Source organism: Phalangium opilio, unplaced genomic scaffold, assembly GCF_054372755.1.
Source record: "Phalangium opilio isolate 3A_F unplaced genomic scaffold, DU_Popi_V2 ptg000078l_1, whole genome shotgun sequence".
Lineage (NCBI taxonomy): Eukaryota > Metazoa > Arthropoda > Arachnida > Opiliones > Phalangiidae > Phalangium > Phalangium opilio.
The window spans coordinates 3,632,779-3,647,775 of NW_028324186.1; positions in this window are offsets into that span (position 1 = coordinate 3,632,779).

The following is a 14,997-nucleotide window of genomic DNA, read 5'->3' on the forward strand; positions in this document are numbered from 1 at the left end:
ATCGAAATCCCAATCGCTGCCTGCGTCTGACAGATCTTCGACCACGTTATCGGAGTCTATGAGAACTCCTCGTCTAAATAGGGCTACATTACCCGACATTTATTTAGAACCTTTAAGTTGGGATGGCGACGAGAGGTATGTAAGAGCGCGACAGTTCAGCCCGGAGGTATTGAAGTTGACATCTATTATCGACCTCCTGATAATTCAAGATTAAGGTCACCTTATGAGGTTCAAGTTTACCATAATAATAATAACGTCCAGAACCTAAAAATGGAATATTTCTGTTTTTCCCGAGAGCCAATCTCTATATTCCCATGGGAGTTTATCTCCCAAGCCAATAAAAGACAATATTAATATTGTATACTTGCAGATGGCTTGTAATTGGATGTTCAACCTTCCTAAAGATTTGACCTTGCGTAAAAAGGATCAAAAAGTACTAAGTAAGACGGAACAATCAGTTAGAATTTTGGAGGAATATTGCCCGAACGAACAAAATCAACTCCCTATATGTCGCAACTGCAACGGTTATGGACATGTCGCCAATGACTGCTATATGCCCAATAAATATCTTGACTCTACTGACTCCTCCTCAAAATGCTATACGCCGGGACATAATTCTACTTCTTGCCCGTTCCAAGAAGATGACGAAGAGTTTCTGGTGTTAGAAGACTCTAGAGAGGAAATGGAAGGAATCACAGTTCCTCAGTGACAGTCGGTCCCGGACCAGTCACGAGGGTTTTTCCCGATTACGCCTCCCTCAGTAAGCCAGGGCGTCGAGGACCCTTGGTCGTTAACACCTTTCCTTTATTTGGTCGTTAACACCTTTCCTTTCCCTTCCTCCTCAACACACGGAAGTTAAAGAACCTCAAATAGTGGTTCACGAAGTTAAAACAGCCGTCACCAAGAGGGAAACCTCCCCGAAAACCAACGAAGTACCACGCCAATGGATTCCCCTGGTAGATACTGATGATGAGGATAATGAAGATGAAATGAATTGGGAGCGATTCGGATCAATGGGGTGGACCCCGAAATTCCCTCCGAAAATACTAACCCCTTCAAAAATTGTTGATGCAAAACACCCGTTAGTTTGGACCACTACTATCTGCTGGCGTTGTAGAAACGTCGGTCATCACGTTGTGTCAGACTGCCCAGGAAAGCGGAGTAAAGCCGCTTTAGAAAGGAGGGAAGTTTGAAGACTGGCCCGTTTGGCAAACAAGAAGAAGGACGATCCCAGCAAGGACCTCGATCCAGTATGAAAAAAAAATTGTGATACTTGTGATACTACTTAATGACCCCTGCTAATAATTACAAGGTTCCTAGGGGTAACCTTTTTCGTTTTGATTAATTGACATTTTTCCAATATAATCAGAGTTCCTAATGGGGGGATGTGTCATGGCTGCCAGATTCATGGAGATTCTACTCCTTGGATCTGGCAGGGTGTTATGCCTCCATGCTACATACTCCCCCACTTTACTTACTGCGATATTTTCGCAAGAACAATTTTTAGTTACTATTAGCCTCTGGTCGAGAGCAGTTTTCTCCTTTTTGTTAACCTCTCCAAAGACGGAGTATTTGTATAAACGTGATAGTTGCGGGATCTTTATCCCTTAGTATTTTTGAGTGACTTCAATAAAGTTAGAAGGAAATCTTCTATTTTTTGGATTATTAAAGTAAGTTGTCTTTATTCTTTTTTATGGCCCTCGGGAGAATCTCCCTATTTTAGTTTTACTCTACAGAGGGTTACCGTTCTCATGGAAATTTCAGTCGTAATGGCTTGGAATTGAGAATAACTGTTGGAAAAATTATTTTATGCAAAACGATCAACAAGACACCAGTGAATTTTTGATGGTCCTCTTGACGACACTAAGCCAAGAAATGGGAGCCGATTACACTAAGGCTCTAAAAGATCTTTTTTGGTCAAAGTCGCGAAACGTTACCAAATGCCCCAAATTTCAAGTTGAGCAAAATTCTGAAATTATTGTTGAAAGCAACATTTTCAATCTTCCACTAGAAAACCGAGATAAAATTGATTGGAAATCTATAGAAAAAAGTATGAGATTAACAGAGGTGTCAAAAATACAAGAGCGCGATGTATTGATATCCGGCGGAAAGTACGTTTTTCTGTGTCTTCTCCGTGTCGATTACAAAGATGGTCATACAATTAAGATTTCGACAAAAATATCAAGTTTTGAAAATCAAAATGTCACTTTGAGCAAAGATGCTTTTTAAAACTAAAGGTGTAAAACTAAAGGCCAACGATTGACCTTTATGGATATAAAGGTCAATCGTTGGCCGAGGGACATTATGTGAGCTTTCTGAGAAAAGGCAAATGTCTTGGCCTCCAGTGATGTGGATTGTATTTGCGTTTGTGAAACCTGGGCTTTAGAAACCCGAGATGATGCAACTTTCAATTTACCTAACTAGTCTATACCGTAAGGATCGTCTCACCCGTACTGGGGGTGGAATCATGATGTTTTTTAAAAGTTCCCATACATGCCATGAAGTTCCTTTAACTATACAATACCCAGCATCCCTTTGGGTTGAACTTAAAACGTCTACTTCCGGCACATGGGCCACCTAGGGTTGTGTATGTCGGCCCCCTAATACACCTCGGGATCAAACTTAAACTCTCTTTGCCGACTTAGAAAGTATTGCCGCCTCTAATCTGAATTTAATTATTACCGGTGATTTTAACCTTCCGCACATTGACTGGGATACCCTATCTTCCGTGAAGCATGCCTCCCTCAATGCTCAATTTAATAACCATCTCACTACCTCGGCGCTAACGCAACATTTACGTTTTCCCACACGTATTCGGTCCTCCGCTTCAATACTCTTGGTCTGGTTGTAATTATTCCGCAACTAAACGATCTCCCACCCCTTGGTGGTAGTGATCATCTGGTTATACGCACCTCCATTCCCTTACAGTGCTCAACTATACCTGGGCAACACTTTCGTCTCGACTACGACTATACCCGAGCGGATTACTCTGCCCTCAATCGTCTTCTAAGGGACGTAGATTGGTCACCTATTGATTGTTTACCTGGTGCAGTCTTGGCTGTACTTTAAAGATTATCTTGTTCACAGTATTGACATTGCCGTTGCACTGTATTGCGCTCCTGTGTTTTATCGTTGAAGTATCACTTAAAAATAGGAATACTGAAGGCTTCAACTGCTTAAAGCTGAAGTCGAGGGTCGTTCTCAAAAGAAATTGTGATGAACACTGCCTCAGAAACAAGTTCCAAATTAGTGCAGGGAGAAGAAAATTAGTAGAAACCAGAGGAACTAGGTATAGTTTTACCAGAATATTTAAAGTCTTTGCTTTTTCAAATGGAGCAATTAACCCCTGACGAAAATTCTCTCGTAACAATTAAAACCCTATCTAGGGCTATGATTGGTGGCTACATTGTGAAGATTGCCGAAGACAATAGAGTGCCAGGATTTTTTAGATAAACTAATTCAACCAACCTAAAATACGCCTTTATCAACCCTTATTTAGTTCCAGGATAGGGAGGGTTGAAATATTCATCAAGGCTTCTTATAGCCTATCTTGCGATTATAAGAGTTCATTCAATGGTCACTGAAGTTGTTTCCTCCAAAAAATGCACTTAAATTACATCAATACAATTTATTCCCATGTTGCAAAGCCCTTTCAATGGAAATGTGAAAATAGTGCATTATTAAAAAAATTATTAGCAAAATTCCTACGGCCGCTGTTAAAGGGACTCTAAACCGGTCGGCGGACCGTTGAATGTTTTTAAAAAAGTCCTTCGCCCTTTCTTTTGACGTCAGCTGCTGACGTAAAACGCGTCAAAAAGGAATAATTTCTTGCTGTAAAGTGGTTTCTCACATACGGCCAATCTCTCCTGTGATTGGTTGTTAGCCCCCTTTCTATTCTCTCTATTGGAATAGCCTGTCCAGTCCGCACTCCAGTCGTGTTTCGTAGCAAAGTCTTAGTGAAATCATTAAAATGAAGACTGTTGCCGTGGTTAATAACCCAAAGCCAATGGAGTGGCGCGTTGTTAAACCAAAGCCGATTATACAAACAGCAAAGGTAATTATTTAAAAACAATTGTTTAATTTAGGCGTACAACTTTAATTTGCGCCTAGATTATGAAGATGCCCATCCCTTTCTTTGTGAAACTTTTGATGGAGTTTTGGAAAAGAGTCCAAAAATATCTTTCAACAAGGCGTTGAAAGATATTTCAAATATGGCAGACCAGGCTAACCCCGAAAGACCATTATCATTAATGAATGATATGATGATGTTGATACCTTGGACAATGTAATCATTCCATGAACATCTCCGCCTGATTGTCCGTTAGCGCCACCTGATCAAGGTGAAAGCCCTAGTTGGTGCAAATGTAGGAATTGTACCGAAATGCCCACCCCTATAGAAAGGGTATGCTGTACGTCTAGACAAAAGTTGACTTAGAAAAATTACCCATTCAGATAATTTACTAATTACCTAAATTATTTTAGGGGACTTGGTTGTATTACATTACCTCCTGTCCGATTTGAGAAACTTATTCTCGATCGAGAACCCCTCCATATCCAAATGGAATTATTATGCGGCTGGGGAAATATACGGTATGAAGCTGAACTCAATACACGCTATCGCTTCGCTGCTTACGCAGCTTTTAGTTCTTGGCACAATGGTCCCTTAGGAAGAGGGAACGGGAAAGTTGTCCCATCTTGTGCCGTTAATAAAATTAGAAATAGGTATCCTAGCGAGGATGGTATATATAAAGGATTTGGACTTGCAGATAGACCTGGTGGGAGTGTAGGTAAAGGTGTGGGAGGGTTGGTAGAGGGGTATCGTTCCTTTCAACCGAATTCCCAATGGACCGAAATCCCATTCGACCGAATATCCCGCAATGATTTTAGATTTCCAGCCCAATGGCTATATTCCCGATGGACCGAAATCCCAATCGTCCGAATATGCCCCTAAAAAATACATGAATATAACTTTAAACACAGTAGCCGTCAGCGATTCGGTGGTGTAGTGGATACGATGTTGGACTGCGAAGCGATAGGTTGTTGGTTCGAATCTCCGAAAGGTTGTTGGTTCGAATCTCCGAAAGGTATGTTAATAATATTAAAAGTAAATGTTTCGTGATACTTATTAAAACGCTCACTTTCATTCCTTTCAAGGCAAGAGATATATAGAATTAATAAACAAATTGTGCTTAAAATGAAGTACAGTCTTAATGGTAGTTCCATCAATGTCTTTAAATTTTAAATTAAAATTTTAATATTTTGGTTTCGGGTGGGTTAGGTTAGGTTAGGTTAGGTTAGGTTTGGTTTGGTTTGGTTTCAATAATTCGTTGACACCTTTTCCAAAATATGCTCCTTTTAATTAGCTACCACCTTTTCCAAAATATTTTCCCTTTAAATAGCTACCACCTTTTCCAAAACATTCTCCTATTAATTAGCTGCCACCTTTTCCAAAAGATTTTCCTATTAATTAGCTGCCACCTTTTTCAAAATATTCTCCTATTAATGAGCTGCAACCTTTTCCAAAACATTCTCCTACTAATTAGCTACCACATTTTCCAAAATATTCTCCTTTTAACTAGCTACCACCTTTTCCAAAATATTCTCCTTTTAATTAGCTACCACCTTTTCCAAAACATTCTCCTATTAATTAGCTGCCACCTTTTCCAAAATATTCTCTATTAATTAGCTGCAACCTTTTCCAAAACATTCTCCTACTAATTAGCTGCCACATTTTCCAAAATATTCTCCTTTTAATTAGCTACCACCTTTTCTAAAATAGTCCCCTATTAATTAGCTGCCACCTTTTCCAAAAGATTTTCCTATTAATTAGCTGCCACCTTTTCCAAAATATTCTCCTATTAATTAGCTGCCACCTTTTCCAAAATATTCTCCAATTAATTATCTGACATCTTTTCCAAAATATTTCTATTATTGCTAATAAACTGTTCGTGGTAAGAGGCTAGCTTTTAATACTCATATAAATAATCTTTTTACCTCCAAACAAGGTTGGGTTGGGTTAGGTTAGGTTACGTTTGTTTAGGTTAGGTTAGGTTAGGGTAGGTGAGGTTCGCCGTAATTAAAACGTAGTTAAAATAAGTGCAGTAATACATTTTCAACTCACATTTATTTTAACAATAATAAGTTGTGAAATTAAAAATATATTTAATGCAAAACCACACAGTATGTCTTCTTCCAGTTCAATAGAATTTCGGTCCAATGGGACTATAATAAAATCGCACCTTTGGCTACGTTCGGTCGAATGGGACCCCAAAAAAAACCTCCTTCTGTCGAATGGGAATTCGGTTCAATGGGACCAAAGCGGTAGAGGTAGGGGACGAGGGACTCCTGGTGTGTAAGTTTTGTAATTCTCCGTTACTGCCAGGTTTTTCAAAACAGTTTTATTAAAACAAAACGTTGGGAAAAAAACATTAACTGTTGGTCATTTCTTCCATTATTTCGCTACGTTCCTCTTCAATTTCATCTAAATCTTCAGAAATGAAGGCAAATCTTGTAAAGCTCCGTTACTGCCATGTTTTTTTAAATTTATTTTATTGAATTAAAAGTTGCTAATTTCTTCCATAATTTGGCTACGCTCCGCTTCAATTTCTTTAAACTCTAACTCTTCAGAAATGAAGGCAAATCATGCCCTAAACGGTGGTATAAATGACGTATCTATCAGACATATAGTTTGTGAGAAATTAATTATTTTAGGTTTGTTGTACGCTAATGTTATTTCTATGGGCGTACACAAAAGTCAAAAAGTCATTTTTCTCGGAAATGGCTCGGTGTATTTATATCAAAATTTGATAAAAAATACTACAAATCATGCCCTAAACGGTGGTATAAATGTCGTATCTATCAGAAATTTAGTTTGTGAGAAATTAATTATTTTAGGTTTGTTGTACGCTAATGTTATTTCTATGGGCGTACACAAAAGTCAAAAAGTCACTTTTCTCGAAAATGGCTCGGTGTATTTTTATCAAAATTTGATAAACTATACTACCAATAATGTCCTAAACGGTGGTATACATGACGTATCTATCAGAAATTTAGTTTGTGAGAAATTAATTATTTTAGTTTTATTATACGCTAATGTTATTTCTATGAGCGTACACAAAAGTCAAAAAGTCATTTTTCTCGAAAATGGCTCGGTATATTTATATCAAAATTTGATAAAATATACTACAAATCATGCCCTAAACGGTGGTATAATTGACGTATCTATCAGAAATTTAGTTTGTGAGAAATTAATTTTATTAGGTTTGTTGTACGCTAATGTTATTTCTATGGGCGTACACAAAAGTCAAAAAGTCATTTTTCTCGAAAATGGCTCTGTTTATATATATCAAAATTTGATAAAATATACTACCAATCATGCCCTATACGGTGGTATAAATGATGTATCAATCAGATATTTAATTTCTGAGAAATTAATTAATTTAGATTTGTTATACGCCAATGTTATTTCAATGGGTGTAAAAAGAAATAATTTAACTATTTCTTATCTTCATTCTCCCTTTAATTTAATTAAATTTGTCACTTTCCCTTAAAGGCATTAGGCGTATTTCTCTTTTGTTTTCAAGTGTGGGGTACGTTGAAGGTGTTTTTCACGTAATTTCAACGTGTGCTTTGGCATCTGCCACAAAGACGCAAAAGATTATCCCTGGCGTGGTTGAAAAAAAAGTTTAGCATCCTACAGAAATTTTTGCGTAGTTATTTACTTTCAAATAACGTTTTGTCCCCATTTTTCACTTAAATTGTGTGGAATCCCACGATATTTTAAGTCATCCTGGTTAACTTTGGAACTCCCTTTTGGGTTAATCATTTATTGTAACTCCCTTCCAAAAAATTTCTTTTCGGCAATAAAATTGTCCCTGATATTGTTGTCATGCTTGAGAAAAATTCAATAGGATTTAAACAAAATCAAGAGAATTACTATGAATAAATATAATTATGTTATTTATTCTTCTAAGAATGTCTTAAGACTCTAGGCCTAGAATGATGCTAGGCTACCTTGAAACTTTTCTCTCCCTCAATTTTAATCTAAAACACCCATAAAAAGTACGTGCATCAAAAAGAGAAATTCTAGGAGAGCGGTCGCTCTCTTAGATAAGACTTGATACTGCCTCTAATGCTAAAGGAGGGTTCTTTGATTGGCTGTAACTTTTTTCGTATTGTGTTTGCTGCTTTGAAATTTTGCCAGTGAACTAAAATTTGGGCCCTAATTTTGTGGTTAAAATTTCAAAGAGATCCAACAAATAGTTAATTCTATAAAGAAAAAAGTTGTTAAGGGTGGTTTTAGAATCCATAAAATGAATCCGACATTTGGTGAAAGATACAATATTCTTCCATAGAGATAGCATGGGATTTTTTTGAAAAGTGACCTTCTCTAGGAAGGCATATAAAGAAAACTATTCATTCGTTACGTTTGGGAACCATCTTAAATGAAAGATAACAGTCCATAGATGTGCCTTTTCTTAGTTTCATTAAGATAAATTAAGTTTAAGTATTGATTTTTATCATTATTAACACATACTTTGACTTACGTTGTTTTGGGCATTGGAATTACGGCGTTTTACCACTGTTAGAGACACGCATTTTAGCCCTAATTTTTTATGTTGGACTTACGGCGTTTTTGTTGTGATTCACGCCGTTAGAGGGATATTAAGCAAGAAAAACATGGCGTTTGAGCTCTTGTAGGTGCTTTGCCCGGGTTCTTGTGGGTACTTGTGGGTACTTGTGGGTTCTTGTGGGTACTTGTGGGTGCTTTTAGGTACTTGTGGGTACTTGTAGGTACTTGTGGGTGCTTGTAGGTACTTATGGGTACTTGTGGGTGCTTGTAGGTACTTGTGGGTGCTTGTAGGTACTTGTGGGTGCTTGTAGGTACTTGTGGGTACTTGTAGGTACTTGTGGGTACTTGTAGGTACTTGTGGGTGCTTTGCCCGGGTTCTTGTGGGTACTTGTGGGTTCTTGTGGGTACTTGTGGGTGCTTGTGGGTGCTTTTAGGTACTTGTGGGTACTTGTAGGTACTTGTGGGTGCTTGTGGGTACTTATGGGTACTTGTGGGTGCTTGTAGGTACTTGTGGGTGCTTGTAGGTACTTGTGGGTGCTTGTAGGTACTTGTGGGTACTTGTGGGTGCTTGTGGGTACTTGTGGGTGCTTGTGGGTACTTGTGGGTGCTTGTAGGTACTTGTGGGTGCTTGTGGGTGCTTGTGGGTACTTGTGGGTGCTTGTAGGTACTAAAGGGTTCTTGTGGGTACTTGTGGGTACTTATGGGTACTTGTGGGTTCTTGTGGGTTCTTGTGGGTACTTGTGGGTTCTTGTGGGTACTTTTAGGTACTTGTAGGTACTTATGGGTACTTTTAGGTACTTTTAGGTACTTGTGGGTACTTATGGGTACTTTTAGGTACTTGTGGGTACTTGTGGGTGCTTGTAGGTACTTGTAGGTGCTTGTAGGTACTTGTAGGTACTTGTAGGTACTTGTAGGTGCTTGTAGGTACTTGTATGTACTTATGGGTACTTTTGGGTACTTGTGGGTACTTGTAGGTAGTTGTGGGTGCTTGTAGGAACTTGTGGGTACTTGTAGGTACTTGTGGGTGCTTGTAGGAACTTGTGGGTACTTGTGGGTACTTGTAGGTACTTGTGGGTACTTGTAGGTACTTGTGGGTACTTGTGGGTACTTGTAGGTACTTGTGGGTACTTGTGGGTACTTGTAGGTACTTGTGGGTACTTGTAGGTACTTGTAGGTACTTGTAGGTGCTTGTAGGAACTTGTGGGTACTTGTAGGTACTTGTGGGTACTTGCCCCGGTGCTTGTCCCAGGTACTTGTGGGTTCTTGTGGGTAATTTTGGGTACTTGTGGGTTCTTGTGGGTAATTTTGGGTACTTGTGGGTGCTTGTCCCGGGTTCTTGTGGGCACTTGCAGGTACTTGTGGGTTCTTGTGGGTACTTGTGGGTGCTTGTAGGTACTTGTGGGTACTTGCCCCGGTGCTTGTCCCAGGTACTTGTGGGTTCTTGTGGGTAATTTTGGGTACTTGTGGGTTCTTGTGGGTAATTTTGGGTACTTGTGGGTGCTTGTCCCGGGTTCTTGTGGGCACTTGCAGGTACTTGTGGGTTCTTGTGGGTACTTGTGGGTGCTTGTAGGTACTTGTGGGTGCTTGTAGGTACTTGTGGGTGCTTGTAGGTACTTGTGGGTGCTTGTAGGTACTTGTGGGTGCTTGTAGGTACTTGTGGGTGATTGTAGGTACTTGTGGGTGATTGTAGGTACTTGTGGGTACTTGTGGGTGCTTGTGGGTGCTTGTAGGTACTTGTGGGTACTTGTGTGTGCTTGTGGGTGCTTGTGGGTGCTTGTGGGTACTTGTAAGTGCTTGTGGGTGCTTGTAGGTGCTTGTAGGTACTTGTGGGTGCTTGTAGGTGCTTGTAGGTGCTTGTTGGTACTTGTGGGTGCTTGTAGGTGCTTGTTGTACTTATGGTTACTATTAGGTACTTGTGGGTACTAGTGGGTGCTTGTGGGTACTAGTGGGTGCTTGTGGGTACTTGTAGGTACTTGTAGGTACTTGTAGGTACTTGTGGGTACTTGTAGGTACTTGTGGGTGCTTGTAGGTACTTGTAGGTACTTGTGGGTACTTGTTGGTGCTTGTAGGTACTTGTGGGTACTTGTGGGTTCTTGTGGGTAATTTTGGGTACTTGTGGGTGCTTGTCCCGGGTTCTTGTGGGCACTTGCAGGTACTTGTGGGTTCTTGTGGGTACTTGTGGGTGCTTGTAGGTACTTGTGGGTGCTTGTAGGTACTTGTGGGTGCTTGTAGGTACTTGTGGGTGCTTGTAGGTACTTGTGGGTGCTTGTAGGTACTTGTGGGTGATTGTAGGTACTTGTGGGTACTTGTGGGTGCTTGTGGGTGCTTGTAGGTACTTGTGGGTACTTGTGGGTGCTTGTGGGTGCTTGTAGGTACTTGTGGGTACTTGTGTGTGCTTGTGGGTACTTGTGGGTGCTTGTGGGTGCTTGTGGGTACTTGTAAGTGCTTGTGGGTGCTTGTAGGTGCTTGTAGGTACTTGTGGGTGCTTGTAGGTGCTTGTAGGTGCTTGTTGGTACTTGTGGGTGCTTGTAGGTGCTTGTTGTACTTATGGTTACTATTAGGTACTTGTGGGTACTAGTGGGTGCTTGTGGGTACTAGTGGGTGCTTGTGGGTACTTGTAGGTACTTGTAGGTACTTGTAGGTACTTGTGGGTACTTGTAGGTACTTGTGGGTGCTTGTAGGTACTTGTAGGTACTTGTGGGTACTTGTTGGTGCTTGTAGGTACTTGTGGGTACTTGTGGGTACTTGTAAGTACTTGTGGGTACTTGTAGGTATTTGTGGGTACTTGCCCCGGGTACTTGTGGGTTCTTGTAGGTAATTTTGGGTACTTGTGGGTGCTTGTCCCGGGTACTTGTGGGTTCTTGTGGGCACTTGTAGGTACTTGTGGGTTCTTGTTGGTACTTGTGGGTGCTTGTAGGTACTTGTGGGTGCTTGTAGGTACTTGTGGGTGCTTGTAGGTACTTGTGGGTGCTTGTAGGTACTTGTGGGTGCTTGTAGGTACTTGTGGGTGCTTGTAGGTACTTGTGGGTGCTTGTGGGTACTTGTGGGTGCTTGTAGGTACTTGTGGGTGCTTGTAGGTACTTGTGGGTGCTTGTAGGTACTTGTGGGTGCTTGTAGGTACTTGTGGGTGCTTGTGGGTACTTATAGGTATTTGTGGGTACTTGTGGGTGCTTGTAGGTACTTGTGGGTACTTGTGGGTGCTTGTAGGTACTTGTGGGTACTTGAAGGTACTTGTGGGTACTTGTGGGTGCTTGTGGGTACTTGTGGGTGCTTGTAGGTACTTGTGGGTGCTTGTAGGTGCTTGTGGGTACTTGTGGGTACTTGTAGGTACTTGTGGGTACTTGTGGGTGCTTGTAGGGTCTTGTGGGTTCTTGTGGGTACTTGTGGGTTCTTGTGGGTACTTGTCGGTGCTTGTGGGTACTTGTCGGTGCTTGTGGGTACTTGTGGGTTCTTGTGGGTACTTGTGCGTGCTTGTAGGTACTTGTGGGTGCTTGTAGGTACTTGTGGGTGCTTGTAGGTACTTGTGGGTACTTCCCACGGGTGCTTCTGGGTGCTTGCCCCGGGTGCTTGTAGGTACCTGCTCCGGGTGATTGTAGGTACCTGCTCCGGGTGATTGTAGGTACTTGCTCCGGGTGCTTGTAGGTACTTGCTCGTGGTGCTTGTAGGTACTTGCTCGTGGTGCTTGTAGGTACTTGCCCTGGGTTCTTGTAGGTGCTTGTGAGTGCTTGTAGGTACTTGCCCCGGGTGCTTCTAGGTACTTTGCCTCCTCCCTAGGATTAACATTACACTACATTTTGGAAGCTCGTAACTCTAATTATATTAGAGATACGGGGATATCCTCTGATTATGTAATAATCCTATTTGCCCCTTCCCTCCTTCGTTAACATTTGCTCCATAGGATACTCCATATACGGGAAAAACCTGGAAAACTCAGGGAAGTATATGGGGGAAAGCCTGGAAATCTCCGGGAAATTTGTTTTCCAAAAGTTGTATGAGCTTGTTATGGAACATATGTTATAAACTCATGGTTTTAGTTATATAAAGTTTTACCAAGAAGCGATATCTAGTTTACTAGGGAGAAGGTATAAGATGCCTAAGTATTCGCGTGCCAGAGTCCCTGTCCCACTTTCAAAATACAAGGGGGGACGTAAAAGGAGGCCGGGCTATTTCGCCTCTCCTCAGACGGAAAATACGTAGTTTTCGTCATTCGCGTCGCGTTTACGTGAGTTTTCTGGTCCGTGACCAAATAAGCATTTTTTAAACTGGATATTAGGCCAGCGACTTTCCTGACTTGGAATAAATAAACTGGTCCGTGACCATTGACCAGAGCACGTCGTCTGCTAAACAAAGGAAGTGGATAATTAAAATATTAGAATTATAATGTGTGGAGTCTGATTACCCTTGTACTTTCTTAGTAGTCTCGTGGACCACTGACCCCCCCCTCCGATTTAATTTTTGAACTGGACCAGGCAATTTTTAAACTGGTCACTTGCCCTGTGTCACCGCCCTATTTCCCACGCTGGCGCGAGTTGCTTTGCGTTGTCGAGTGCGTGATGGAGTTGGCTATGCCTGGAGTCCCAACCTTGAAGGAGAGAGGAATGGAGTAGAAACCCCCATACCTATAGCGTTGCCTGTGTACCCCACCTACGGCAACATAGTCCTCTCAGCATCCTCAGCGGTTAGGGTCGTACTGGACGAAATTGTAAAGGGCGCTCCCTCTATCTTCAAAATAGAAGTTAGTTCTCATACAAATAAAATGGCGCTCCGCGGCAGCACTTAGCAATCGCCTACCGAAGGGTAGGGGCGTGCGCGAGGTAAATTGGGAGAGATACGGTGCCGCAGGTCGCCATCATCATTCCCAATCCATCTCAACTCCCTTATCCCTGTCCCAACCCCCGTGACTTCCAACCACTAGCATAGCCCACTCGATCACGCTCTCTTTTCCCCGGCTACATATTTTGAAGATGGCACTTTTTAGGCGTATTAACAATCTTGGATCATCTTTGTGAAATTTTAGGGTAGCCCTGACTATATTTTGTTTAAGATTTTAAGCTTAATATCAAACAGACTAGAGTTTATGCTACAAAAATGTTTGAAATTGACAATCTCGGATCGTCTTTATGAAGTTTTAAGGATATCCGAATTTCATATTCGGCTTATGACAATTTTGAGCTAAATGTTAAACGGACATAAATCAGCATTTTTAAAAATTTTGTAAAATTGTCAATTTGGTCCTATTTCTGGAATTTTTAGGGGGCCCCTCGCGTTTCAATAAATGATTGTAAAAAATTGTATTATGTTAATTGCAATGAGAATACAAACTTTTATATTGATTTACGTTTTTTTTGAAGTATCATTATAAATAAATGTCTGATTGAGCTAAAGTTATGGTCCCCTTTATATATGTTTCTGCTAAGTGAAGATTTTGAAAATGTAAAACAGTTTCTTAACATTCTTAATTAAAATGAAGACTGAAGGAACAGATATTAATCAAAAATGTCTTGATTAGAACCAAGACCTAAAAAGTATCGATAAGACTGAGGTTATCACTTGTCTGAAGGATCAGATATTAATTTTTCTTTTTAATTGAAACTTAAATGCATGCTTAAGAAAAAAACAACGTTCCATTACCGTTTTCCGTTGAAATAAATTATTTTACTCGTAATCAATTTCAAAAATTTACTTATCTCGGCTTTTCGACCACAATTCCATTCCCCGAAAACATTTTATCATTACATTAATTACTTTTGGGAGATAACGTGTCAAAATAACCTATAAAACAATAAAAAACTGTAATAGCGGTCTGTTTAGCCATGACAACAACCTTTTAAAAGTTACAAGGACTATATAACCCTTTCGAGACTAACAGGACCTGAGAAAACTATAGCTTAACCTGCTACTAGTACGACCAGGGAGAATTGATGTAAACTGGAGGAGAAATTTCATCATGTGCGACCTGCGGCCCAGAAACTCTCCCATAGTCCCAGTGTGTGTAGAACATAATTTTTTCGCTGTTATCTACCAAAATCAATCTTTCAAGGTAGTGCCGCCTCCTCACTTGAGTTTTTCATGATATATTAAGGTTTGAACGAACAAAATTCTAGATTACTATTTTCACTACCATGTCCCTCTGCTACCTTGAAGCAAACTTTCCTCTCTTTTTTCTGCTCATTACCGTTGCCATTCTCATGACTTTCTGTTCGTTATAACTACTATCATGAGTTTATTTATTTCAAACCAAAATTCTTTTTCCTTTTGTGGTACTTAGAATTTACAAATGTATATAACGTTGTGCCGTGCCATATCAAATAGCCTCTAACCATTGTTAGAAACTAGAGAGAGAAATTGGGCGGTAACACTGATCATGCCCTGAACTATGAGAAAGAACAATACGACGGTTCACTAAAGTACACTCGATATTACAT